The sequence below is a fragment of the Astatotilapia calliptera genome, chromosome 1, assembly GCF_964374335.1.
Source record: "Astatotilapia calliptera chromosome 1, fAstCal68.1, whole genome shotgun sequence".
NCBI classification, from domain to species: domain Eukaryota; kingdom Metazoa; phylum Chordata; class Actinopteri; order Cichliformes; family Cichlidae; genus Astatotilapia; species Astatotilapia calliptera.
Genome location: NC_137422.1, coordinates 41,908,863 through 41,932,767, shown reverse-complemented (window position 1 = coordinate 41,932,767; position 23,905 = coordinate 41,908,863).

Here is a 23,905-nt window from a genome sequence, read left to right as displayed (position 1 = left end):
TTTACTTACTGAACACTTGGAAGACTCAGACATCTCTGCTGTCACGGCTGCGAAGGCAAGCCGTGTGGTGTGGAGGAAAGAGGACCCAAGATGCAAGCAGTGGATGAAAATGCTAGTGAAGTTTATTTATAAGGTGTAGTGGCAAACAAACAGTGGGGCATGACAAATAACTGAAGACACCTAAACTGGGAGAACTAAAATAACAGACCTGGGAGCACACGACAAAGGGATGAGAGGCAGAGAGAGGCAGAGAGAGGCAGAGAGAGGCAGAGAGAGGCAGAGAGAGGCAGACGAAGAGCAGGACACCGAGGACCGCGGACTGACACGGAGTAACACAGACGAACCGGCAACAGGCAAGAGAACACACAGGGCTTAAATGCACACACCAGTAATCAGGGGATGAGAGACAGGAGGGCAACACAGCTGGGAAAAATCAGAGCTGACGGGATAGTGGAAATGTAAACTGAACACACTCACATCAGACGGAGACCTTCAAAGTAAAACAGGAAACTCAGACACAGAACCAGACAAGACACAGAACTAAACAGATAGATTCACAAGCAGACATCAAGGGGCTTGAAGTCTGTTTTATATGACAAAGCAGGCCTCTGATGTCTTGTAATGTAACAGGAGTAAAAGACGACCAAGTATCAGAGGAGAGCAAGTTAAAAGTTTGATATTGAGAAGATGATGGAGCGATATTAGACCTGGTTGCAATGACCTTATTTTTGAAATAGTTCATAAACTCATTGCAGTCAGACGTTGAGTGAACTGGTGCACAAGGAGCATCAGGAGAAACAATACTCTTAATTGTTTTAAACAAGAATTTAGGATCTTTCTTTTTTGAAGCTATGAGGTGTGAAAAATACTCTGTTCTGGCATTTTTCCACGTCATTTAGCAAGAGGATAGATTCTTTAAGGTGTAACTTATAAACCCTAACCCGAATGCGATAGATGCGACCAAAAAGCGCCTCGATGCGCGCCCAATGCGAACTGGTCACGCTTTAAAATATCCAATTTTCACATGCATGAAGCGGAAATGTGGGAGGAAGTGGTGCCAGATGGTATGTTTTCAAGATGGCAGCTGTCAGGCTAGCATTTGAAGAGAGAGTCTCCCTTCTCTATTTACTGTGGAGAGCAGAGCAGCGGCGTAAAGAACGTCCTCACCGTATCTGGGTCCATCAGGCCCTCCACAAGCAGGAGCAGTTTCTCCAGGAGCTGCGTATGGATGACAGCCACTTTCAGCAGTAACACCGTCTGTCCCTCGCACAGTTTGAGGAGCTGCTGTCCCACGTCGGTCCAAGCATTGCCTGCCTAGACACCAACTACAGGCGCTCAATCCCACCTGCAGATTGCCTGTCTGTCTGCCTGTGGTTAGTAAAAGTGTTTAATACGGTAGTCCTTTATTGATACCTGTGCTAATATATGCTAAACTATCAGTTTATACATGGATGTGGTATGCTATCAGTGAATGCCGTCTGTGTTTACTGATAGCAAACTGTGGTATGGAGATGACTGTTTATAATATTTCTTGTGATACTGAAAAGGTCTCATCAAGTCCTAGTCCTCCTTAATTCAATTTATGCTATGTTATCAGTGTTTGCAATGATAACAATTTTCTGCACTGTTTGGATGAGAGAGGGGCACCTGCTGTGGTGGAGCCGTTGCAAGGCCTGGGTCGTGTAGCAGCCAACAACTACTCCAGAGAGGCTGTCGTGGTGAGGGAGAAGTTCATGGCCCACGTCTCGGCGGAGGGAGCAGCATCTTGGCAGCCAAAAGAACAGCCCATTTGAAGTCCCAGTGACACCCCCACAACGGCACTTTTAAGAGCCACCCACAAACCTCTAAAGAACGTTGCTGCCTTTTTTAAATTTTCTTAATAAATGGAGCTTGCCTCCAAAATAAACTAACCTCTCTTTATTCTCTTAAATAATTGGTCTTCACTATGTTCCTATAAAGTAGCAGATTTTTTTCATTAGTATAATATGAAATAAATTCTACATGTGTCAAGTTGTGTGTCAATATTTGCTGTGTAGTACAACTGAGATATTAGTCATTACAAAAATTCATTTGAACTAATATTAAAATTCTCGGTAAAGAAAGCAGCTGGTGTCGTACAGCTCCGGGTGGTTGGCTACAGCGTTGATGAGCCTTTCCTCCATATTGAATGAGGAGTGAATAGCTTTGGCAGGACCTGCCCCTTTGAACTAGGTCAGAGTATCACATCACCAGGCTCCTGATTTGTTGTCAGGGCGCGACTTGACGCTGGAGGTCAGATTTTTCCAACTTGAGCGGTAGACGTGATACGCGCGAATGCACAAAATGCACCACACAAACTTCAGTGCGTATTTTAATCCGTGCTTCAAACAGGTCGCGCAACTGACATGTTTCCGCGACGCAAATCTGCTTCTGAAGTTTCGTGGGACCCCCCCAGCATTTTTGGAGCCAGAGTCTGCGCAGTAGTGTCTTGAGGTGGAGCGACTGCGTCACGCTCCCGCCCACACACCTGCTGGACATGACCTCAAACACCCCCCCCCACACACACTTTTTATTTAGCCCAGCTGCTCCAGTTTATTTGTTGATGGGTTTACCGCGACTGATGACTCTTTCAATTAAGGTAAATACAACCATGTCACTGTTATGAAAAAGACACACAGCTTATCATCTTATAGTTCAAAAACATCTAAAATCACTCTGTTGTTAATTCATTTGCTAGATTAACCCTAAGCCAACCAATTCACAGTAAAAGACCATAAAACAAGGAGTCAGTCCAAAGGCAGTCCATAAACGTTTGCAAAATGACAACAAGGCTACTACAACACAGAAGTAGCGTGGCATGATCCACTCTCTGAAGGGCAATAGTAAAATGAGCAGCTTTCCTGAAGACATCAAATTGCTCTGCAGTGCTTAGCTGCTTCACACTCTGGGCCACCTTGGATGTTAGAGGAATGTAAAATGATGTCGTCATCTTCTTCTCCTCCTCCTCCTTCACAGCAAAATGGTGCATTACAGCCACCAAATGGTGTGGAGTGTGGACCAAAATGACAAAAACAAAATTCAAATCCTCCCGCACAAATGGGTTTGCCTTAAAAATCAAAGTGCAGCCTGATACTTTTCACTTATGTAGTTTGTACGAAATAAATCAATCATGTCCAGTTTCACTCTCATATTGTTCAGCTTTTTTGATCAGTTGTCTTCTTTCAATATCATATTTCTGACAATGCAATAAAATGTGTTGTTTCCTGTTCCTTACTGCAGTCACACTCTGTACAGTGTTTTCTTATTAAAAAGAATTTGCTATTCAAACCAGTGTGTCTGAATCTAAGTCGAGATATAACCGTCTCCTCTCTCCTGTTTCTTCCTGTACTTCCCTCTGCACAGCTGTTTCTTATAATTCCTCTAATTATCAGCTGGGAAGGTGTGGATGTTTGCGCTGTGTTTGCGGACATCATGTAAAATCCTCCCCAAAATATATTTCACTACATGAACAAAACGTAACAAATGTAAGGGTAGTAGTTCAGATGCCGAGTGTGTGAGGACAGAGAAGGATCAGCTTTATTTCAGATTTGAGAGAAACTTCATCTTTAAACTTTAGGTCGTTCTTACCAGCAGCTGTCAAGCTCTATAATGCTGCTTAACATTCTTTTGGTCATCCATCTGCCAGAAAACACCACAGCAATATTCAGAGGGAGAGTGGGGAGGGAGAGAGGGGACAAACAGGTTAGCGACGTAATCATCATTTTGTATGCCAACCGTTGAATGTAAATACTAGACGGGTAGCAAAAGTTACTTCAAATTAATACAGGCCATTCATCACAAGAACATCATTGACAAAGCTATTCTAACCCAAACTCCCCTTAAGGGAATGAGGAGACAGATATTAAAACTTACAGCATATTTCAGACCCTCCTCCCCCACGGAGAAACTTAGGGAGGCAGTGGGAAGGAACATGCAGACATGGGCCACCGATTCCTAAGACAGATGATTTTGTCCAGCCCAGAACAAATTGGAGAAAACCTACTGATAGAGCAAATAGGAGCGAAGTAAAAACTAGATCTGAGGCACAGAGAAAACAACAGACTGTGACTAAATCTCATTCATTCCATCAGACTGAAAATGTCTATTCTAATGTGTCAGTGTTCCAGGCTAGCCCGGAGATACAGACCCACGGTGACGGGTCCCAGATTATCAATCAGACCTACTCTTCTGCTGCCAGAGCTCTAGCTGACGGTACAGGGGCGCCCCCTGGGGGAGTTCAAAGTTTGGATTCTAGCCATCTCTCGCTCACTGTAAGGAACCTTGGAGTGTTCCTGGATGGCTCTTTTAAACTTGAGAAACAGGTCTCCACTGTGGTAAAAAACAGCTTTTGCCAGTTGCGTCACATATCTAAAGCAAAGCCATTCCTTCCTTTTTAAAGGACCTTGAAAAGCTTGTCCACACATTTATCACATCCAGGTTGGACTACTGTAACTCCCTCTACTCTGGCCTCCAATACTCTTCTCTTTACCAGCTTCAGTTAATTCAAAATGCAGCTGCACGTCTTTTAACAGGTATGAGAATCTATGAACACATAGCCCCAATTTTAGCCAAACTGCATTGGCTCCCTGTTAAATATTGCATAGATTTTAAAAATTTTTTGTTCACTTTTACATTTCTGAATAATCTAGCGCCCAGCTATCTCTCTGAACTACTCCACTTATACAATCCCAACAGAGCACTTGGATCATCCAAACACATGCTCCTAGCACAACCTAGGTCTCGAATGAAGTCGAGAGGAGACCAGGCCTTTGTAACTGTGGCACCCAGACTCTGGAATAACCTCCCTGTTCATATTCGTACTGCCGAGTCGATCCAGTCTTTTAAATCACGTCTTAAAACTTATCTTTTTACTTTGGCCTTTGATTCTAACTAGTTGGCTGTTCTAGCTTATTGTGTTGTTACCTATTGTTTGTTTTAATTTTCTCATGTTTTTACTGACTGTGAAGCACTATGGTCAACACTGTTGTTTTAATATGTGCTATATAAATAAATTTTGATTTGATTTGATGCTCTAAAGGTGAAAGGAGTGTAAGTGGCCGGGCAAAGCTGGTGGGAAATAAAACTAACAACATGATGATGAGGGGGTCTGTTGACCACAGTGTGGCCGAACACCAAAGTGTGGAGACCTCATCTGAACCCAAAAATTACCACCTGGCCGCATCTCCATTCAGACCTAGCTCTTCCCAGGGCTTCACTCCTCAAATAATAGAGAACGAGAAAGAGAGACAGAATGTCACGGAGAAACAGCAGACTAATAAATAGGTGATCCGATTCATCCAAACACCAAATTGGTAGTGTTGTCGCTGGGAATCAATAACAGGCACCAGGACGCAGAAAAAACCTCCATCAAACAACTGAGAATGTTATACAAAAAAGCGAAATCTGTCTTCCCAAATGCTCATGTTTTTTTCCTTTAATTAACTTTTTGTCTTCGCTCCCAAAAGAACAACAACGAAATCTGACTCTCATTAACAGATTTGCTGCAGAACGATTTCTGGTCTTGAACCCGCTTCCCGGGGACCAGTTCAGAACAATTGAATGACATCCTGATAGCGACAGACCGTGGTAAATATGCAGTGCTGGTCTTGTTGGACATGACAGCTGCATTTGACACTGTGGATCACGATTTGCTGATCTCCCGCTTACAGCACTGTGTGGGAATTACTGGTTCGGCACTTTTGTGGTTAAAGTCCTATCTTTTAAATAGGACATTTTGTGTTAAGTTGGGGTCGGCTTCATCCTCTGTGGCCCCTCTGCTTTGGGGTGTGCCACAGGGATCTATTCTTGGGCCGTTACTGTTTTCATTGTACCTCTTGCCTCTTGGCGCGATTTTCCGAAAGTATAAAGTGCCATTCCATCTATACGCAGATGACTGCCAGCTCTACTTACCTTTTAGTCATTCTGATAGTCTCCCAACTGGACCTCTGTGGACTGCCTTACTGATGTCAAAGCATGGATGGCAAAAAACTTTTTAAATTTTAATGATCGGAAGACAGAAGCAATTTTATTTGGCCCAAATCGTTCTTCTCATACTCTGGATGTTGATCTTGCAGCTTTGACTTCCCAACTAAAGAGTTCGATCACAAATCTCGGAGTTAAAATTGATTCTGCACTCACCTTTGATGACCATGTAAACGGGGTGGTAAAATCAGCATTTTATCAACTCAGACGTTTATCAAAGGTTAAGCCCTTTCTTTCCAAGCGTGACTTGGAAAGCTTTATTCATGGCTTTATTACCTCACGTTTAGATTATTGTAATTCTCTTTTAACAGGGGTTGGGCAGGGCAGTTTGTCACGCTTGCAATTAGTGCAAAATGCTGCGGCACGATTTTTAACTGGCAGAAGAAAATTTGATCACATCACTCCGATTTTGGCCTCTTTACACTGGCTTCCTATTGAATTTAGGATCCGTTTTAAAGTCCTTTTATTGGCTTTTAAATCTCTAAATGGTCTGGCACCTGTTTATTTGTCTGACTTGTTGAAGCCCCACGTCCCCACTCGTTCCCTTCGGTCAGCTGAGCAGTTGCTGCTTTCGGTCCCAAAGTCACGGCTGAAACTTAGAGGAGACCGAGCGTTCTCTGTTGCCGCGCCGATGCTTTGGAATAACCTTCCTCTCCATATTAGACAGGCTGCATCAGTGCCAGTTTTTAAGTCTTTATTAAAAACCTATTTTTATTCCCTGGCTTTTAACTCCGTGGGTAACTGACATTTTTATTGTTTTTTAACTTTATTGCTATGTTTGGTTTTATTATTATGTGCATATTAGTATTGTACAGCACTTTGGTCTACCAGGTGTGTTTTTAAAGTGCTATATAAATAAATAAATGATGATGATGATGAACAATTGGGGACAACATCCACTGGACACAAGATACAGCACAGTGTGTACTTGCAAACTGGTGTGAACAATTACGTTTGGATTTTCAGTAGATCCTCAACTTAGGACCATCGACATGGGAGGAAGTGAAGAATAGATCAGCATCTTTTTAAATCCAATGCAATATCTGTTTAACCCACACGGTGGTGCTGGAGCTCCATTTTTTGAGAGGTTTAAATCCACCAGTAGAAACATAGTATATTGCATCGTCTGTGAACAATGTTCCTTAATGTATGTGGGAGAAACGGGCCAGACTCTCGCGAAGAGATTAAAACAACACCTGTACAGCATTGGGGAAGGCAGATTAAATACTCCCTTCGTCCAAAATTTTCAAACACATTCACCAAACTCCCTGGGCATCCTGAGATTGCAATCCTGTGCAGCATGGACGGAGGGACAGAGGAGGAGACATGAGAACCTGTGGATCAAGAGATTGAACACCAGAACTCCTTATGGGCTAAACTTTAGATAATACCAGTGTGGTATTGATAGGCTATCTATTGCATTTTGTGTGAGAATAAAGTTTTTTATACTGCAGGAATTGTGATAGGAGTGTTTAAGTTACTTAGTATTGATTCAGTTTTACTGATGGAAGTCTCTGCGGGTCGTCTTATGTAAATAATCTCGTAGTGATCTTGTTGAATTGGTCTTATTCTCCCACAAAAAATAAAAAAATAAAAAAATAAAATTAATTAAACCTACCTTTGTGGGCTTCTGGTGACGCCATGTTCTGGTAAAGCAGCATAAGGAACGAGCTCCGTCCAGGTTAATACATTACTCCTAACTACAATTTAAAACTCGGCAATTTCCATTCCAACCAGCATGGCATCATCCCTGAGAGGCAAGAGATCCAGCAAACAGGATCAAAATAAAGATAACAGCGAGCATTTGAAGCAACTAACTTTGTCCTCGAATGCAGATGCTAATGCTACTGCTAGCACTCGTGATGCGGATACGAGGATATTAGCAGAACCGGAGAAGATAAGAGAAGATAACAAAGACGGGCATATGGAAACACAGCAAGCTCTGACGAGACTGGAGGGGTCTTTCAAGAGTTTGAGAGAAGATATGACAAAGTTGGAAAATAGAACAACGGAGATGGAGGAGCGGATCGGCGACAACGAAGACTCCACCAGGCGCCATGAACGAGCCCTCCGGTACTTGTTACATAGAGAAATGGATCTTACAGCACAATGCGAGGACATGCAAAATAGACTAAGGCGAAACAACCTGAGGATCTATCGTGTCCCAGAAGGGAGTGAGGGGAGAGATGTTAAGCTGTTTGTACTAGAGCTGTGTAAATCAACTCTTCAACTTCCCGCTGATCTTAACATTGGAATAGAGCGAGCCACAGAGCCCTCGCTGCTAAGCCCAAGGACCCCAACGCAGCACCGCGCTCACTGGTGGTCAGATTCTGGGACTTCTCTGTGAAAGAGACCATTTTACGACAAGCCTGGAACCAGAAGCATGTCTTATATAAGGGCACGCAGATATATTTGGACCATGATTTTTCCCCGAAACTGCAAAAGAGGAGGGCACTGGTACGAGATGCGGTAAAGCAATTAAAGCTGAAAAACATCAGAGCGAAGTGTGTGTTTCCAGCAAAACTGAGATTGTTCAAGGATGGTGGTGAGAAGACGTTCTCAAGTTTGACGGAAGCCCTGCCGACGCTTCAAGAGCTGGGGATACAAGTGCGAGTCGACCAGAGGGAGCACATGGAAACTGAGCTATCCCAGTCCCGATGGTCCGCTGAGGGAACTAGGGCAGGTATGACCCTCTCCCTTGCCGAAATAAAAACTTTCTTTATGGAGGACTGAGATGTCACTCCCGCCGAGTTCATTTTAGTTTTTCTTTGACTTAAACGTTAGGAAGAGATGAAAAAAAATTTTTTTTTGCTTATACAATGGATGGAAAGTGCGCACACAAGTGGATACCCCCCCCCCCCCCCCCACTTATATAACCGCAATGAGCCGCTCTGCGAGCGGGCAACAGCGACGTGTTTTTCCCCCACGGAGGACTTGTCACCACCCTCCGCCCAGGGTACATCGGGGACTGGATTACTCAGGTTGTTATTAATCCAGTCGGGTACGTGGAAGCTACTGTTCTTAATGTTCTTTGTTTGTTTAGTTCTAAATGTTTTAGTTTCTCTTGGCCTGAGACCAATTGTGGACCACTATTTCATTGAGTATAATAATTTAGTTTTGTCTGTGTACGATATGAGTTTAAGATATGAAAGATCTAATTTGTGTTTCGTATAACGTAAAGGGTTTGAATAGTCCAATTAAAAGGAAAAAGGTACTGAACCAACTGAAAAACTTTGGGTGCTTCATAGCAATGCTCCAGGAGACTCACCTCTCTGAAAAGGAACACAGGAAGTTGAGGAGAGAGTGGGTTGAACAACAATATAGCTCTACTTATCAGGATGGGAGAAAAAGAGGAGTTGCAATTCTTGTTAGCCGGTCAACATATTTCCACCATGAAAAAACATTTGCGGATAGGGAAGGGAGCTATGTAATGGTGATTGGCTCTGTAGGGGGGTCTAAAATTATTTTACTAAATTTATATGCACCAAACGAGGACTGTCCAAATTTCTTCAAGAATATTGCATCATTAATAGCAGACAAATCTGAAGGAATGATCTTGGTGGGAGGTGATTTCAATTGTACTTTGAAAGCAGCTGTCGACAGACTCCCGACACACATTGGCCCCAAATCCAAAAAATCTTGTAGTTTAAATACAATGATTAAGGAATTGGGCCTAGTGGATGTGTGGCGCCAGCTCCACCCACAAGAAAAAGATTTTACTTTTTATTCACATGTACATCGCAGCCATTCAAGGATAGACATGTTTTTAATGCCTAGGATGGACCTTTATAGGACTAGACAGTGTAGCATAGAAGCAATCACTATCTCTGATCACGCCCCGGTTTGTCTGACATTAAGACTGAATCCAAACAATCATTTTAAATATTGGTGAGCCAATGTATATGTCTTGAATAATGAAACAACCCGACAAGAACTTCAAAAGAGTCTGACTGAATATATTCAATTCAATGATAATAATGAGGTGTCTCCTTCAATCTTGTGGGAGAGTGCCAAAAGTTATTTGAGAGGTAATATTATAGCAGTTTCATCTAGACTGAAAAAGGAGAGACTCACAGAACAAACAGAACTAGAAAACAAAATTAAGAAATTAGAGAAAGTCTATCAGGTAACTAAAGACACTGGAACTTTGAACTCATTGAAAGAGCAGAGGCAAAAGTTGGATGATTTACTAACGTATAAGGCGGAGGGACAACTACGCTTTGTTAATCAAAAGTACTACCAATACGGCAACCGGGCAAGCCGACTGCTGGCATTTCAGCTGCGTAAAAAGCAATCAAGTAGGGTTGTTCATAAAATTAAATGTCCAAACTCCGGAAAAATTGTGTGCCAACCTAAGGAAGTTGCAAAAGCATTTTCCTTGTATTATCAGGAATTGTATAAAGAAGAAAATGTCCCAAATAAATTTGAAAAGATTGAACAATTTCTTAACCCGATTAATCTTAGTAAATTGTCTCAGGAAGAAGCTGAACTAATAACAAATCCAATCACCATTGAAGAAATAAAAAACAGTATTGGAAAACTGAAAAACAACAGGTCCCCCGGAGTGGATGGCCTGCCTGGGGAGTATTACAATTTTTTTGAAAAAGAGCTAACACCATTGTTATGCAAAGTTTATAATTATGCATTATTTAAAAGTGATCCCCCCCAGTCATGGTCTGAAGCTATTATTAGTGTCATCCATAAAGAAAGTAAGGACCCGACTTTATGCATGTCTTATCGCCCCATAAGCCTGCTTTGTGTTGATTTAAAAATTCTTACAGCCATTATTGCAAATAGAATTCAAAAACATATAAGAAAACTAGTGAAACCTGACCAAACAGGTTTTATTTCCCATAGGCAAGGTTCAGATAATGTTAGAAGGGCCCTCAATCTTCAGATTATGGCACAGGAAAGGGATACCTCTTCAATGTTCTTGAGCCTGGATGCGGAAAAGGAATTTGACCAGGTAGATTGGGATTTCCTGCAACAGACTCTCAGGCATATAGGCTTTAATGAGACTTTTATCTCATGGGTCCAAACACTATATAAAAACCCCAGGTCTCGGGTAAGGGTTAATGGTCACTGCTCTGACTTTTTCTCCCTAGGCCGTGGCACTAGACAGGGTGAAGTGTTATCGCCGTCCTTATTTGCTCTTAGTATTGAACCGTTAGCTGAACTGATCAGATCCAACCCTCTCATACAAGGAATTAGAGATGAAACCAATACACAACATAAGCTGTCACTTTTCGCAGATGATATTCTGCTATTTTTAGAGAATCCGGTCACCTCTATCCCGGCCCTTCTGAATAACCTTAAAGATTATGGTACAGTGTCAGGTTATAAAATAAATACAAATAAATCTGAGGCGTTAATGATTGTTGGCAACTGGCCCACACAGCTAGATCGTCTTGTATCTTTTAGACACTCCAAACAGGGCTTCAGATACTTGGGGGTAATTATTACTCCTAAAACCAATCAGCTACTTGCACTCAATTATGATCGGTTGTTCAAGGAGATTAGGGGGGACATGGACAGATGGAACCTACTCCCACTCACTTTTATGGGGAGGATTGAATGTATAAGGATGAATATTCTTCCACGCCTATTATTCCTATTTCAGCACCTACCCAATTTGATCCCACAGTCTTCATTCAAATTATTAGAACGCATTACATCCAAATTTATCTGGCAGAATAAACGACCAAGGGTCAGACTCAAAATTTTAATGTCTGGAAAGGAAAAAGGGGGCCTCAAGTTGCCTAACTTCAGAATGTACTACTGGGCAGCTCAATTAAAATCAATGGCTGCCTGGATTATTCGTGATTCAGAAATGCAGTGGGTATCTATGGAAGAGTATTCATTACCAGGTATTTCCCTTCGGAGTCTCCCATTTCTCAACCCCAATCACGGAAAAAAGATTAAAATAACTAACCCATGGGTCAAGCATACCGTGAAGATTTGGAGCCAAGTGTTAAAAATGTTAAAAGGGAATTTGACTATGTCTCGAGCGATTCCCATAAATGGAAATGTTCAGTTCCTTCCATCGTTGTCAGACGGGAGTTTTGAAAGGTGGGCGGAGACAGGATTGATTACAGTCAATCAGCTGTTTGAAAAGAATACTCTTAAAAGTTTTGACCAGCTAAGGGCTAAATATGCTTTATCCCCAGGGAACCATTATAGATACTTACAGTTAAGGGACTACATTACAAAGCATAAAGACTGGGACAATATTAGAAGAGAACCAATCGGGTTGGAAAACCATTTTATAAAACTGCTTGAAAAGTCAGGTACATTGAAAAACCAAGTGTCTTTGATCTACCAGAAACTGCTGATTGACATGTCTGATAATGCATATCATATAAAAAAAAATGGGAATTGGAACTCAATATAATGTTGGATGATGTCACATGGGAGAGTGTCTGTTGTGGCTGCCATAGAGGGGTGGGTAGTCAAATGTGGAAGGAATTTGACTGGAAGGTTAAATTAAGATTTTTTAGAACTCCACTGAAAACATTTCTATCCAAAAGTAGTGTCAGTGATAAGTGTTGGAGAGGGTGTGGGTTTGTGGGGGACCAAACGCATATTTTTTGGGACTGTGTTTACATACAACTACTGGATGGATGTCAAGAACATTATACAAAACATATTGTCAGTCAACCTCCCAATGGATCCCCTGATCTTTTTGTTGGATATCTTTCCTGATGGTTTCTCCTATGAGCAGCTCTTTCTCCTGCATCTCCTCCTCATGACTGCAAGAAAAATGATGACAATTCACTGGCTCAAACCAGAAACACCCACAGTTGCCCAGTGGCTTTTGAAAACTAGACATGTCTATACGATGGAACGGATAACAGCTCAACTACAACTAAAAGTGCCAACCTTTGAGAAAAAATGGAGACTAATTATAAAATATCTTGAAAGGACATTCAAGCCTTAACATTGTTACATCTGTGCTTAGGTATTGGTATGTATGTATGTATATGTATATGTGTATATATGTTTTTTTCTTTTAAATTAAGTTTTTGAATAACCCCCACCATTATATGCGGCAGATTTGGTCTCAGGTCATGTTGTCGATGTGAATTGCCTTGTTATTTTTGGCAATAAAAGTTAAAAAAAACAAACAAACCTACCTTTGTATACTTACCTTGACTGTAATATTCCTTATTTAGAGGGATCTTGGTCTGAAGGGTGAGAGATACAAGTGGAGTCTGATTTTCTTTTTTGTCTGTGGGAAAATAGATTTCAACAACAAAGATGAGACCATTGTAAATAGTCAAAGAAGCTTGCAAAGAAACCATTGTAAATAACTTTTTGATCATTAACGAATACATTCTAAATAGAGATTATATTATATCAGTGTATATATTTTGTGGGATCTGTTTTATTCACAGTCTCTCCCCTGTGAATGGCATGCTTATTAATTTCACTGTATATAGGAGCACTAACTATTTTAGGAAGGGGGGGAGCATGTGAAGGTTAAATTAGAGAAATATAGATCCTTCTTCCTCTTCAGTTAGAAGGGAATACAAATTTATAAGAATGTCTATTTCCTTAAAAACATAACGCATAACTGATCACCACCTGGTGGTGAGTTGGATCAGGTGGCGGGGGAAGACGCTGGACAGACCTGGTGCACCTAAACGCATAGTGAGGGTGTGCTGGGAACGTCTAGCAGAGGCCCCAGTCCGCGAGATCTTCAACGCACACCTCCGGCAGAGCTTCAACAGCATTCCGAGGGAGACTGGGGACATTGAGTCCGAATGGACCATGTTCAGCGTCTCCATTGCCGAAGCTGCTGCATTGAGCTGCGGCCGCAAGGTGGTTGGTGCCTGCCGTGGTGGTAATCCCCGAACCAAATGGTGGACACCAGAGGTGAAGGGAGCCACTAGGCTGAAGAAGGAGTCCTATCGGGCTTGGTTAGCCTGTGGAACTCCGGAGGCAGCCGACAGGTATCGACAGGCCAAGCGGAATGCGGCTCGGGCAGTGGCTGAAGCAAAAACTCGGGTGTGGGAGGAGTTCGGAGAGGCCATGGAAAAAGACTTTCGGACTGCCTCGAAGAGATTCTGGCAAACCGTCAGACGTCTCAGGAGGGGAAAGCGGTGCTCTACCTGCACTGTGTATAGTGCTGGCGGAGCGCTGCTGACGTCGACTGAGAAAATTGTCAGGCGGTGGAAGGAATACTTCGAGGACCTCCTTAATCCCACTGACACGTCTTCCGAGGAGGAAGCAGAGTCTGGGGATGAGGGGAATGACCCGCCAATTTCCGGGGGCGAGGTCACTGAGGCAGTTAAACAACTCCTTGGTGGCAGAGCCCCTGGTGTTGATGAGGTCCGCCCCGAGTTCCTGAAGGCTCTGGACGTTGTAGGGCTGTCCTGGTTGACACGCCTCTGCAATGTTGCGTGGAGATCAGGGGCAGTACCTGTGGACTGGCAGACCGGGGTGGTGGTCCCCATCTTTAAGAAGGGGGACCGGAGGGTGTGTTCCAACTACAGGGGGATCACACTCCTCAGCCTCCCTGGGAAAGTCTATGCCAGGGTGCTGGAAAGGAGAGTTCGTCCGTTAGTCGAACCTCGGATACAGGAGGAACAATGCGGTTTTCGTCCTGGTCGCGGAACACTGGACCAGCTCTTTATCCTCTCCAGGATACTTGAGGGTGCATGGGAGTTTGCCCAACCAGTCTACATGTGTTTTGTGGACTTGGAGAAGGCATTCGACCGTGTCCCTCGGGGTGTCCTGTGGGAGGTGTTGCGGGAATATGGGGTGTCTGGCCCATTGCTACGGGCCATTCGATCCCTATACAACCGTTGCAAGAGCTTGGTTCGCATTGCCGGCAATAAGTCGGACTCGTTCCTGGTGGGTGATGGGCTCCGCCAGGGCTGCCCTTTGTCTCCGGTTCTGTTCATAATTTTTATGGACAGGATTTCTAGGCGCAGCCAAGTGGCGGAGGGCTTTCGCTTTGATGGCCTCAGAATCTCATCTCTGATTTTTGCAGATGATGTGGTTCTGTTGGCTTCATCGGGTGAGGGCCTCCAGCTCGCACTGGAACGGTTCGCAGCCGAGTGTGAAGCAGCGGGAATGAGAATCAGCACCTCCAAATCTGAGGCCATGGTTCTCAGCCGGAAAAGGGTGGAGTGCCCACTCTGGGTCGGGGATGAGTTCCTGCCCCAAGTGGAGGAGTTCAAGTATCTCGGGGTCTTGTTCGCGAGTGATGGGAGAAGGGAGCCGGAGATCGACAGATGGATTGGGGCTGCAGCTGCAGTAATGCGGACACTGCACCGGTCCGTCTTGGTGAAGAGGGAGCTGAGTGTAAAAGCGAAGCTCTCAATTTACCGGTCGATCTACGTCCCTACCCTCATCTATGGCCACGAGCTGTGGGTAGTGACCGAAAGAACGAGATCGCGGATACAAGCGGCAGAAATGAGCTTCCTCCGAAGGGTGGCTGGCCTCTCCTTAGAGATAGGGTGAGAAGTTCGGCCATCCGGGAGGGGCTCAGAGTAGAGCAGCTGCTGCTCCCAGCACCCAGGAGGCTGCTCCAGTGGCCTCCTAGGTGAGGTGTTCCAGGCATGTCCCACCGGGAGGAGGCCCCGGGGCAGACCCAGGACACGCTGGAGAGATTATATCTCTCGGCTGGCCTGGGAACGCCTTGGTATTCCCCCGGATAAGCTGGAGGAGGTGGCTGGGGAGAGGGAGGTCTGGGCCTCTTTGCTTAGGCTGCTGCCCCCACGACCCGGCCCCGGACAAAGCGGATGAGGATGGATGGATGGACATAACGCAATAAAAAGCGAATTAAAAGACCCGCTAAGAGGACTAGTGGAGAATAAAGTCTCAAGGTACAGGGGATACAGGAGTATAAATGGGTGGAGAATTAAGGACTTCTGCATGCCAGTGCACCTGAACCACAACTGTGAAATAACAAAAACTCAAATTCCTAATACCTAACCCTAAAGGGCTGATACAAACATACGCCTCTACACACACCTTACAATAATCAACAAAAGACTGAAGAACAACAAAAACTACCACAAATCCACTACAAACTGGACCTGGGAACAATATGCCTATTTGCACACTCCGTCACAAAGTTCTGAACACACACCTAAATTATATTATATTTGCACATTTTGCATTTTGCACATGTCTTTGTCATGTCTCGCCAATAATATCCTGACAATAACTTGAAACTGGTATTCAGTACCTATTGCACATTCTACTTTGTATTGTCTCTGTCCTGTCTTTGTTTATCTTTGTTTATTGTACAGTTAATATTATATAGTTACAATTATAGTATTGTATAGAATTGTATAGTTAGTAATTAATACCTTTTTATCCCTTAATTTTTACTGAAACTTAACATGTAATTTATTTGTAATTCCTAGTTTTATATCTCTTGGAGATATATCCTTTATATATTTATAAATGCACAATGGGGGCCTTAGGCTGAAACAACATTTTGTTACACTGTATATTGTGTATACTACTGTATTGACAATAAAGCTCTTGAATCTTGAATCATGAGAGGTGAAACGTCTTCAAGCAACTTAAAGAAGTCCAGACGCTTTTCTTTCCAAGCTCCTTAGACTGCGATGACCTGGATGACTGAGAACCTTCACAGACATAATTCACAATCAATTACTTTTTACATTTTTCTTTTTATTTCATTTTACATATTTATTGAGAAACATATTTCTCTCTCTTCTCCCGTCATCTGTGCAGGCTTAGAATATGACTACAAAGTCTCATAGGCCAAAAGGTGTTCTGCTTTAACAAGTGAAAGCTCAGTAATAGCCAAAATATTAAGCACATTTTGCCCTCTTCTGTTTGTGTGGCTGACGATGTAGTTCAAATATTTTTACACTAGGTGGAGGTATTGTAATTCAAATTACGGAGACAGACAAACACACACAAACACCCACACACACACTGCAGGCTTACTTGTTGTTCCTAGAGTATTTAAAAGTAGAATGGGAGGCAGAGCCTTCAGTTTTCAGGCCCCTCTTCTGTGGAACCAGCTTCCAGTTTGGATTCAGGAGACAGACACTATCTCTACTTTTAATATTCAAACTTTCCTTTTTGCTAAAGCATATAATTAGGGCTGGATCAGGTGACCCTGAATCCTCCCATAGTTATGCTGCAATAGACGTAGGCTGCTGAAGGATTTCCATGATGCACTGAGTGTTTCTTATTCACTCACTATGTGTTAATAGACCTCACTGCACTCAATCATACTTGGTGTTAATCTCTGGCTCTCTGTTGCATTACTAGATTGGTAAAATTATAGAAAAGCAATAAAAATATAAATGCATGTTCTGTATTTTTATTCTCTCTCTCTCTCACCACTAAGATACAGATATTGCAGATTAATGTGATATGTGACATGAATTGGAGGTTTAATAAATAACTGAAGTAGTCTCACAGAACAATGATAAAATAAGCTCACTCAATAAAAATAATCTCACTCTGGCTCAATTGGAATGGAGTAATTCAAGATACAATTGCTTTGAGTTGTGATGTGGATCCTTTACCACAGGAAGGCAGTAGATATCTTTAAAAAGTGAGGAATGTTCAGACTGAACGTTCAGACCAAAACTCACACTGAACCATATTGGATTTGCATATTTTTATTATTATTGCTTGTAATGTTAATATATTTGCTTATTTTCTGTAATATCACACAGCAAACACTCTTATAAAGAAGAGTAAAATATAACTAACTATATAAATATTTAGAGAAGTAAAATATGATCTGGGATTAAAGACTGGTAACAAATTCATAGATTTCATTACTAGCAATTTTGTATTTTTTAATGTAGAGATGGAATATAAACCTAAGACGCATAGAAAATGGTCATTGTTTAGAAAAAAAGATGACTATGGGCTTCAAGAGGATGAAAACAAAAGGCAAAAAGTAGGTAGAATATATATAAGGGGTGCAATGGAGGTGTTGGGGGATATATTGTTTTTCTAGCAAATTGATGTGATTCATCTGAACCATGTGACCCCTCAGCATACTCCCTGAGTGACCAATGCCACCGCACACCCAAGGGCAACTGGAATTGCATTGAGCACCTTTTTTCACTCTTTTTTGTTTTGTTTTTTTAAAGGCAATAAGAAACAATGTATGTCCTCCATTTTACCACAAGACTGAGCAAACAAAACAACAGCCTGTAGTTATATGTACCGTAGTCTTTCTTCCCTTAAGAATTTATATTCCTCTAATCACACACACACACACACACCACACACACACACACACGACTTGTTCCAGGTTGTTTTCTTCAGAGTTGTTGCTTTATTGTGCTTGCTGATCCGATTTCCCTTCCTCTCAGGTGTGATTTCTCTTTCCCAGTAAACCCATGCTTCACAGCTAAGAGAAAAAAAAATAACACACCAACATATATAACAACAGAAATATAGCATCATAACAGTTACACGTGAAGTTCAGGTATAATGCATCATCACAATCTATTTGGGACACATGAAATGCATGAGTCATTTTATTGAGCAGAAATTGGTGGGCACCAAAACTAAAGTAGAGAAGTGGTTTTGTGTTTTGGCTATCAATGGCCAAGCTGTTATATGAATTAAATGTTTCTGGGTGCTGGAAATTCTCTGCTTAGAATCTGGTGATCAAACAACGATTAAATTAACAAAAAACATAAACCAACATTTCTTGTGGTTCTGTGCTGGAGCTCCACAAAAGTTGTGCTTAAGGAGCTTTCATATCGTGTTTTTATTTCAGAACATGAAATTAATGATGTTTTAGTTCATCTTCTTTAAACATAACAATAAATGTCTGTCTCTGACTATTCCTTTTATGGTTTTGGGTTTTCAGCAACAGACATTTTAGAAATAATTGATAGGAGGAATAATACATTGAGTTGGGGTTTCACCAATATAAAACCAATATATAATACAAGCAGTTAAAACATAAATCTTTTTTTTTTTGGTGTGTTGTATCTTGTTTAGACTTTTATCTGACCTTTGTTAAAATGTTTTTTCTACATAAACAAATGGATTTATAGAAACATTACGAAAAGTACTCATCGCTTCAGTTTATCAATTTAAGACACTGTATTAGCACTGTGATGTCTATAATGACCTTCAACTGTAAATGTTTTTTATATGACAATTTAACAGGATGTTTTACTGACATTAACTTTCTATTTAACCCATAACTCTTGAACAAAACAATTGTAATATTTCACATGGAGAATCAGTGAAACGGTCACTCTGGCACAGCCCCCCCCGGCTTCTGCTCCATGGCTGCTGAGTGACCCCTCATCTGGGGCTCTCCTCGGCTCTTTCCGGGATAGTGGCACGGCTGCCCCTCCGTTGGTCTTCCTTGGTCTCCTTTGCTGTTGGGGCCTCTGGATGTCTGGAGCCTGGATCTCCTCCATACCTGCTTCATGCCCTGGAGGACAGGGCAGTGGCTCCCCACACCCTCTAGCAGATCATTACATGAAGGTACCTTTTAAATACAACCGCACTCATGCTCACAGGTGTACACACGGGTGCTCACACACACAAACTACACCCCTTTTGGCTCCTACCTCAAAGCACACTGTGCGCTGTCGATCTTACGTGCTGCAAACTAATATTCAATATTTAGTATTTACTGTTATATTCACATAGATCATCGTGATGATGTTGTTTATTATATTGCTCTCGTTTTTTGCTTGTTTTCTCTTTTTTCTTTCTCAACAGGTGATCCAGGTGATTGATATATGCATTTTTTGTCTGTCTGTTTTGTTGGTTTTTGTCTTTTGCCCTTTATCACCGTCCCTCTTCCCCGCTGTTTTTCTTTCCCTCTTTCTCTCTCCCTTTTCTTTCCCCCAGTCATATCTGTCCCGTGTGTAGCAAGTGAATTGAAAATAAAATAAACAATAAAAGCAAAGGTGAGTCAAATAGACCAATACGGCAAGGCCGGAATGGTCCATTTGGTAAAGTAAATCCGTTGGGCAAAAAAAAAAGAAAAGAAAAAGAGAATCAGTGAAACAGAAAGACATACATGGGATGAGAATCATTTCTGACTTAAATCTTAAGTTTTCAAATAAAACAAAAAGTCTGTGGCAGGAGTAAGTAAACATTAGAGAGATTATAGGGTGTGTATTCACTCAGCCAGAGAAATTAATTAGTTATTGATTAAGAGACTGGATGAATAAAATGAATAGATTTAATAAAAGAGCGAATAGAGCAAAGCTGCCATTAGGTGGACTAGTACTTCACATTTACAAACATCATGGCTGGCATATTCCATGTTTCCATGTTCATTACTAACGCGCTGAGAGCTTAAGAGTTCATTTTTATTTTTTTATTATTCATTTTTAAATAAAAACTTTAAATAGCAACCTGTGGAAAGTTGCTAAATGAAGATCACATGCTGATAATGTAATGTATAATTCAGGGGATAAAATTAAACGCCTGAAAAAAAAGATCCAGCAGCTCCACAATAAAATTAAATCATAACAGAAGACTCTTACTATTTTTCTTCCTTATAATATTTAGATTTAACATTAGATGAATGATAATAAAAACTTTAGTTTTGCTTTTAATTAATGGCTCTGATGATGGAAACTTGTGCACTCAATGAAACTCCCTTTGAAAAACGACTACATATCATTAAGCCTTAGTTGGATTTAGATGGTCTGCTAATAAACAATTATTTATATCACATTATTACCTAATGCATCAATTTAACAACATGCAGTAAGTGATATTTATACACCATACTTAGCACCTTTATTACTTTTACTTAAGCTATTCTACATTTGGCGTAAAATCCTTTTTTTTGTTTTTTAAATAGATGGAGCTTTATGAGAGAATATCAAATTAAAAATGTGAACTGTGTTTTTGTTTTCTTGATTTATGGACCCTATAAAGTAATATTTATTAGGGTGGTGCAAATAATTAAATGGTTGTGTTTTAAGTGCAATATTCACCTAATGTAAAAACCTAACAGGGGGAAATATTACCTCATAAAGAAGGAGTTATCTCAAAAGTCAAGGTGTCAAAATATTTGCATTGATAAATCTGTGCTCATCACCTGATAGTAAACAGCTGAACTGCCTGAACAGTAGCCTTTTGTAGCAGCAGGACTGAGATGAATGTTGGTGAGAGTTACTGCTGTTGCTTTTCACTGCTTTTAATTGCTTTTTTACCCTCCAGCTTGAGAAGTTTAGGGCAGAGTGGAGGAAAAGTTTCCAGACTTGATGACCACACAAAGACCCACTGAATTAAATGAAAATTCAGTGGCACAAAAATACACAGGTTCAATTTTCTCATTCTGCTGGAAATAACACAATTATACAGTGCCTGTCGAAACTGAGGCATGTACACAGATCCATATGTGAATATGTATGCATGACAACACAAAACCACACACACGTAGTGTGTGAAGTACAAAGACAGGCAAACATTCAGTGAATTGGGTCAAAGACTGTAGAGTCAGACTGATTCCTTAACATATTCATAGTAATCTTAAAATTCCTGGTTGTTGGGTAATAAGACACTTTATCATCACAGACTGTGACAGGGGACATTAGTCTTGACCTGCCATGGGGGACAAAAAAGGATGCAGTTTGATCACCATAACAACCAGCTTATTGATCACAGCTGTGTACAGCCCGGTCCTCCATCCATCGATGATGCGGTTTGTGCAGAGAGGAGGGAAGAAAAGAGAAAATGGAGAGAGAGAAGAGTCACAATAAAAAGATAGCTGACTTTATTGTTTTCTCTTCAGTCAGAGCCCCAGAAGAAGAGAAATGTTTACGTTCTACAAATTCAGACAAACTCTTTACTGTACCTGAGAAAACTGATATCTACTACGTCTTTAGTGAACTCAGATCACCCAAAGTTATTGTTATATGTTTATAATAGGATATAGTAATTATTCACCATAAATGTGATAAAACATTGTGTACGCTCATATCCTTTGTCTGAATCAGTTCAATCTACACACAAAATTCAGCTTGAAGTGAATAAACCCTAGATGCTTATTTACACCAGTAGGCGTTTACTGAAAACATTGGGAGGGGAACAAAAGGTTACACCCTGAGGACAAAATCTACAGTGTTATTGTATGTGTTCTCTTATCACATGACAGTTGACATTTTCAGGTAATGTTCTCTGTTCCTGTTAGACCAGAAGACAAAAGGATCAGAGCTAGAACAGAAGAACTTGATGCAATGTTTTTACAACACATACCACATAAGAAGCTAAATGACATAACCTATCGTTTTGTGTGTGTGTGTGTGTGTGTGTGTGTGTGTGTGTGTGTGTGCGCGCACATTTGCATGCATTCACAGCACACACTGTACTCAACGTACACACCAGCCACAGAAGCTGAGCTGTAGCCTAATAGGATAATGAATTCAGTGTGTGGAGGCAGTGCGAGAACTGTGTGCGTGTGCATGTGCAGGGCAGCAGTGGGGGTTAATACAACATGATAAATATTTGATTTCTACTGGGGCCAGTCTCCACCTACAGAATGGGAAATGGCTGTAATGCGATTCAGAACAGATTGTCCTTTGGGAGGGCCTTTGCGTGTTTGGCTTATTTGGTGTGTGCGTTTGTTTGTGTGTGTGTGTGTGTGTGTGTGTGTGTGTGTGTGTATTTGTGAGTGTATGGGCCCTGCATGTGTATGGCCAGGGGAAATAAAGGAACAAATCGGCTTACAAATCACCAAACCACCATGGCACTGCAGCGAGGAATGGCCCCTGTCTGACTACCACCACCAGCAATGACCCTGAACACAACAATCAAGTTTATGTGGGCTGTGACATTATGTGCAGGTTCAGGAGGAAAGAGCACCATGCAGCCGACAAGAATGTGACGGCTGTGCTAAATGTCTTCTGACACCTGAAGTCAAAACAACGGCCAACCAAACACGGTAAAATTATAGATTACCTTGAGTCATAAAACCTGTGGGAATGGTATACACTATCTGAGGAAGGGGCTTAGCTTATATTATTTATTGGAAATACATCTTTACTCATAGAACAACAAATTCCTTTCAAAAATTGCTTAATTTGCTACGAAAAGTGTCAGATTGAGACACTGTTAAAATTGACAGATTTTTGTCATTTTTCAAGTCCATCATCATTGATTTTTCTATATCGCAACCAGATGACTTTATTAATCCCTAAGGAAATTATGTTGCTCCGAGACAGTAAGATAAACAGACTACACAATTTCAATAATACAATATGTTACAGATTTAGAAATTTAAGAAATAGCACTAATATATACAAATCGCTTAATTAAAGGTGATTATAAATATCAAGAATATTACAGAGGCGGAATACATATGATTGATATAACAAACTCAGTATACATTATATTACCTCGCAATGGAAAACATGTCTTCTTTTGTAAGTACATACATTTGTTAACAGTTTCTTTGTTATATTTTGGAAACTATAGTAAGGTAATTGGCATGATGTTTGGCATGAAATACGTAGGTTTTGATTGAGGAAATATTAGTAAAGTACATGCAAATGTGGTAAAAAAAATAATCAAAGACGAATCTCTGTCCTTTCTGCATTAGATATATCATCTCTGGAACACCTATTGTAGAGGGTTTGATTTTTCAAATTTCAAAAAAAATCAAAAGAGAGAGTAAATGTATGAATTGTGTTGAGTTCAAAAGCATATTTAAAATATTTTGCTGTTAACTGTCATCATTTTCATGATACACAATGTTCTACTGGACTACAAAAAGCACACTGCCTCTTGGAAGCTCAAATAGATCTTTACTCTTCAAAGAACCCAAAAGACACACTCTTGCCAGAAAACACACACACACACACACACACACACACACACACACACACACACACACACACACACACAGAAAGAAAGAAAAGAAAAACTCAAATTCAATCCTGCAGGGAGCGACCCATCT